Here is a 7500-nt window from a genome sequence, read left to right as displayed (position 1 = left end):
CACATACGAACACACATACAGGTATACGGAAATGCACACATACGCACACAGCCACGCACACGCACACACACAGACACACACACGCATGTATACAGGTATATGGAAATCAATCTATCTGTCTGTCTATCTCTCTATTTATAAATCCATATATATGTATATACATACATATATATATATATATATATATATATATATATATATATTTATATATATATTTATTTATATATGTATATATGTGTGTGTGTGTGTGTATGCGCTCATAAGTACACACACACACACACACACACACACACACACGCACACACACACACACACACACACACACAAACACACACACACAGCCATACGCACACACACACACACGCACTCACACAGATACGCACACGCACACGCTCACACACACACACACACGCACACGCTCACACACGTACACACACACACACGCACACACACACACACACACACACACACACACACACACACACACAGCCATACGCACACACACACACACACACGCACACACATAGATAAGCACACGCACACGCTCACACACGCACACGCTCACACACCTACACACACACACACACGCACACACACACACACGCGCGCGCGCGCCACACACGCACACACACATACACACACATACACGCGCACGCTCACACACACACACGCTCACACGCACGCTCACACACACACGCACTCACACAACCATACGCACACACGCACGCACACAAACAGATACGCACACGCACACGCTCATACATGCACACACACACACACACACACACACACACACACACACACACACTCACGCTCACACACGCACACACACATACATACACACATACACACACACGCACACACACGTACAGGTAAACGGAATTGCACACATACGCACACAGACGCACACGTACACACTCAGACACGCACACGCACAAACATACAGGCATACGGAAATGCACACACATGGACACAGACAGTCCCGCAAACGCACGCACACGCACACGCACACACGCACACACATATGCACACACTCACACACATACGCACATACAGACCTGAACACGCACACACACCCAAAAGCATAAGCTCATTACCGAAACCAAGGTACCCGGCGCGCTTCTCCCGGACTGGCAGAACGAGAGCGTCTTCAGACAGGCAACATCTCAGCAGCTTCCCAGCGAAAACGCACCGCGTGTCGCCAGCCACAGGAAGCCCAACACTCGATTCTTGCAAGCAATCTGCAAGGCAACTTGCAACAAGAGAGGTCGGAGGACCGCCCGATATTTCAAATGTGTGCAAAGAAAACTTCCTCTAAGATGGCTGACCTCCCGAGGGAAGAGAAGAGGGAGGAGCCATTTACGATGGACCTCGTTAGGCTGAAAAGGCCCTTCTCGGAGCATCGTGTGTATCTCCCTGCCAGGACAAACACGCACGATGTTCTTTTCATCATCGACACTGGCAACTATTCCTCCTCTATCATTTCAAAGAACTTCGTGTCTCCAAATCAGATCGAGCCATGCAAGAGGAAGAAAATCTATTATTTAACCGACTCGATAACGATCGTCGGACGCGCCTCCGTGTCGCTGACCCTGAGCAACGGCGCCTCATCGCTGGAGGTTGTGTACAAGATGTACGTGGCCGAGGAGCTGAATGAGAGCCTACTAGCCATGGACTTCCTGACCGACTTCCAGTGCGTCCTCGAGATTGGCTCGGACAAGATCACGCTCAACAGAACGCCACGCAAACGCCAGAGGAAATATATCAGGCCCGCTGTGCATCTGAAGGTAAGCGTCGGCAACAGGAAAGCGTCTCGCTTTACCGCCTTGATAGACACAGGTTGTTGTAGTGCAATAATTTCTTTGGAAAAGGCAAGAGCAAAGAAAATTCCGCTCAGGAAACAGATTCATTCGCCATAATATTATGGAGTAAAGGTGCCGCTCAAAATGTCCCACGGCAAGTCTTTCAAGATGCTGGAAGGAGCGGAGGCGGTTTTCTAGTACGAGAGTGATATGATTCTGGGCATCAAGGACCTCGAGCAGACGGTCATCAGCATCAAGGACTGGTCGATCAGCTACAGAAGCGACAAGGGCGTCATTACGGTGCCGTTCCTGACCACCTGATTAATTTCTTGTGTCATATGTTTGTAATTGTGCTTATCATGTAGTTTGCTTTTTAATAAAATAAAAAAAATAAAAATATATATACATATCAGCCGCTTGTGTCATCGTGTTTGCGTGGCAACATTCACGCACACACACAGACATGCACACGCACACATACACACACACAAACACACACACCCGCACGCACGCACGCACGCACGCACGCACACACACACATACACTTTAATCATATATTGAAATAATTTATCGGAAAGGATAGGTGTTCACTGTTACAACAACAATAATAATGATGAAAATGTGATAATAATGATGATAACAATTATTGTGATAATAATGATAATGAAGGACATGATGATGAAAATGATAACAAAAAGATAATGATCATAATAATAATGATAATGGTGATAATGATAATAATGATGATGATAATAATAGTAATATTATTAGTAAGAATAATTATAATGATTATAATAATAATAATAATAAAAAGATAAAGACAATAATTACAATGGTAATAATGATGATAATAATAATAGTAATAAGAATATGAAGATGAATATAATAATCATAATGATAATGATATAAATTATAACAAGGGCAATAAAAAAAGTAAATATATAATGGTTAAAAATAATAAGGATAATAATAATAACAGAACTGATATTGATAATGACTAAAATAATGTTAATAAAAGTAATAATGATTATGATGATGATGAAAAGATCATTATATTCGTGATACCTAGGCAGGTAATCTAGTAGTTAATTTGATAATAATGATAATAATCAAAATAATCACCATAATAGCAATTATAATGAAGATTATAATAATAATGGTAATAATAACAAGAAAAAATTATAATGATAGTAATAATTATAAAAATAAAAATGATAATAAAAACAGTAATGATAATAATCATAAGCATTACAATAATAGTAATAATAATAATAATAGTGATGATGATGATAATGATAAAATAACACTAATAATAATTTTAATATTATTATTATTATCATTATTATTATTATTATCATTAATAATAATAATAATAATCATGTTTATATCATTATCATTATTATTGTTATTATTATTATCATTAATAATAATAATAATAATGATAATAATAATCCTTTTTAATACTGACGAAGGCGGGCGTCTCCGGGCAGTAGGCCAGGGGGATGGGCGCCCCTCCGCCCGCGCCCGCCAGCTTCTCTAGGATCCCCCCTGTCCCTCTCCAAGAACTCGGTCTGGTGTTGCTCACCTGGAGGGCGCAGATCTTGCCGTCGAATCTGACGTGGAAGACGGAGCTGGGGCAGCGCTGGACGAGGCACGAATGGGCCTGTGTGCATTTCCGTATACCTGTATGTGTATGCGTGACGTGCGTGCGTGTGTGTGTGTGCGTGTGTGAGCGTGTGCGTGTGCGTGTGCGTGTGCGTGTGCGTATCTGTGTGTGTGCGTGTGTGAGCGTGTGCGTGTGCGTATCTGTGTCTGTGCGTGCGTGTGTCCGTATGGCAGTGGACAGACGTCTCAGCGCCATCGCTCGAGTCGCTCTGCCGAATAATAATGATAATAATAATAATAATGGTAATAAGAATATTGAATGATAATAATGATGATGATACTAACAATAAAATAATTATAATAATAAAATAATGACAATAGTAATAATTACAATAATAATGATAGTAATAATAATAATAATAACAATAATAATAAATTATTATGAATTATAATAATGATGAAGATAATGGAATTAATAATAATTAGTGATAATTATGATGATTAATAATAACAATAATGATAATAACAGTAATAAGGATAATAATAAGAATGATGGTACTACTACTAATAATAATAATAACAATAATTATAATATTAGTAGTAGCAGTAGTTAATAATTTTGATAAATATAAACATGATAATACATATAACAATATTAATAAAAAAATAGAATTATAATGATGATAATAACAACGATAATGATAATAAAAATCGTGATGAAAGTAATAATAATAATGATAATGATATTAACAATAATGATGATAATAATGATAATAATAATAATAATGATAATAATGATAATAATTATAATAATGATAATAATAATAATGACAATAATAATAATGACAATGATAATAATAATGGTAATAATAATAATAATAATAATAACAATAATAGTTATAAAAATGATAATAATAATAATAATAATAATAATAATAATAATAATAATAATAATAATAGGAATAGGAATAGATAATGATAATGATAAAAATAATGACAATAATAATGATGGTAATAATAATTATCATTGCAAAGATAATACTAATAGTAATACTGTTGCTAATGCATACATACTGATCCTAAAAGTAATGATAATGATAATAATAATGATACTAATAGTAATGGTATTGGCAATAAAATAATGAAATCATAAAAGTAGTAAAGTTAATAACAATGATAGTAATAATGATAATAAATAATGATTATGAGAATGATAATATAATAATAATAATAATAATTATTGTCATTATCATTATCATTACCATTATTATCAGTAGTAGTAGCAGTAGTAGTATCAATATCATTATCATTATCATTACTATAATAATAATGAGGATAATGATTAAATATAATGAAAATAGTATTAGTACTAATAACCGTATTAATAGATAATAATGATGATATTACTACTAATAATAGCAACTCTAGTTATAATAATCATTATGATAAGCAGAGAAATAACAACAATAATAAGGGTAGGAAGAATGGCAATAATGATGATAATAATAATATCAATAACGATGATAGTAATGATAATGATGATAATAGTAATAACAATGGTAATACTGGTTACAGTTGTACTATAATAATAGTAATAATAATAATAATAATAATAATAATAATAATAATAATAATAATAATAATAATTATAATAATAACAATAATAGTAATAAATGATGATAATAATAATAATAATATCAATAATAGTAATAGTAATGATAATAATGATAATAATAATAATAATAATATAAGGAAAATAGTAGTAATAATAGTAATAATCATAATAATAATAATACTAGTAATAATCATAATAAGTATAATAATAATAATAATAATAATAATAATAATAACAATAATATTGATATAAGGATAATGATAATAATAATAATAATAATAATAATAATAATAATGATAATTGTAATAGTAATAATAATAATAATAATAATAATAATAATAATAATAATAATAATAATAATAGTAATAATAATGATAATAATAATAATAATGATAACAACAACAATAATGATAATAATAATAATGAGGAAATCAGCAAAGACGCCATAAAAATGATAAAAAAAAGAGCCATTACCATTTAGTAATTCTGACAGTAATGAATATTGAAATTAGGGTTTTAATAAAGATAATAACAACACAGAGTAGTAACAGTACTAACACCACAACGTCCATTACTATCACTCTTACATAACTCTTAGAAACAATAATAGTAGTAATACCGATAACGAAAAAGAAATGACAATTACAACAACAAACAAACAAACAGAATTAAAGAAAACGATAAGACGGAAGCTAATCATAACAGCAAAGAGATGAAAGGATTGGGAGGCTATTTTTAGCCTCTTCTTGCACCGACAAAAATCCTGCCGTTGGTTAATGTGATCTGTTAATGCTGTGAGTTTCGTCTGCAGCCGGCGAGGAGGCGAGGCAGAGGTATCGTTGCTGTGGTTGTTATTGTTGTTGTTGTTCTTGTTATTATCATCATCATCATCATCATCATCATCATCATTATCATTATCATTATCATTATCATTATCATTATCATCATCATCACCATCATCATCATCATCATATTATCATTATTATCATCATCATCATCATCATCATCATAATCATCATCATTATTGTAGTAATAATAACAATAATAATAATAATATTATTATTATTATTATTATCATCATTATCATCATTATTATTACTATTATTATTATTATTATCCTTATTATCATTATTATTACTATTATTATTATTATCATCATTATTATCATTATTACTATTATTATTATTATTATTACTGTTGTTGTTGTTTTGTTGTTATTGTTGTTATAATTATTATCATTATTATTACTATCATTATTGTTGTTATTATTATTATTATTATTATTATTATTATTATTATTATTATTATTATTATTGTTGTTGTTGTTGCTGTTTTTATTATTATTATTATTATTATTATTATTATTATTATTATTATTGTTGTTGTTGTTGCTGGTTTTATTATTGTTATTATTATTATTATCATTATTATTATTGTTATTATTATCATTATCATTAATATTGTCCTTATTATTATCATTGTTATTATTGTTATTATTATTATTATTATTATTATTATTATTATTATTATTATTATTATTGTTGTTGTGGTTGTTATTATTATTATTATATTTGTTGTTGTCGTTTCTTGATAATAGTATTGTTTATTGTCATTGTTAGTACGTTGTTGTTGTAGCTGTTATTATCGTTATCATTATTATCATTATCAACTATAATTCCTATTACTATAGTTTTATTATCATGATAATCATTATTTTTATATTGATTATCATTAATATTATTATTATAATCACTATTGTTGTTATCATTTAAATCATTATTATTATCCTCATCAACATAGTTATTATTATTATTATTATTATTATTATTATCGTTATTATTATCATCATCAACATAGTTATTATTATTATTATTATTATTATTATTCTCGTTATTATTATCATCATCATTATCAGTAGCAGATTTTTATTACTATCAGCATTATTACTATATGCAAATTACCATTACTATTACTACTATAATTATTACTATCTTCATCGTCATCATCAAGATTATTATCACCAGCCTCATCCTTTAGTTTTGTCTTCAATATTGCTAGCTATAGTAGTAGCAATATCAGTTGTATTCGCAGTGTACGAGTAACAGCAGAAGTATTTGCAATTGCAATCCTATTACGAGTAGTCATAGTTGTAGCAATAGCATTTCCTTTGAACATAAATCAGCTCTCATGCTATGACACCTCCCCCCCCCCCCCCTTCAGGTCATTCATCTCCGTAATCTAAGAGAATTCATTCGTGGTGATAACGGAAGCTCTAGCTATCTCTTTCTCTCTCTCTCTCTCTATCTATCTATCTATCTATCTATCTATTTATCTCTCTTTCCCCCTCCCCCAACCTTCCTCTTTCTCTCTCTCTCTCTCTCTCTCTCTCTCTCTCTCTCTCTCTCTCTCTCTCTCTCTCTCTATCTATCTATCTATCTATCTATTTATCTCTCTTTCCCCCTCCCCCAACCTTCCTCT

This window comes from Penaeus chinensis, chromosome 30 (assembly GCF_019202785.1).
Source record: "Penaeus chinensis breed Huanghai No. 1 chromosome 30, ASM1920278v2, whole genome shotgun sequence".
Lineage (NCBI taxonomy): Eukaryota > Metazoa > Arthropoda > Malacostraca > Decapoda > Penaeidae > Penaeus > Penaeus chinensis.
Note: the sequence above shows the minus strand (reverse complement) of the source record.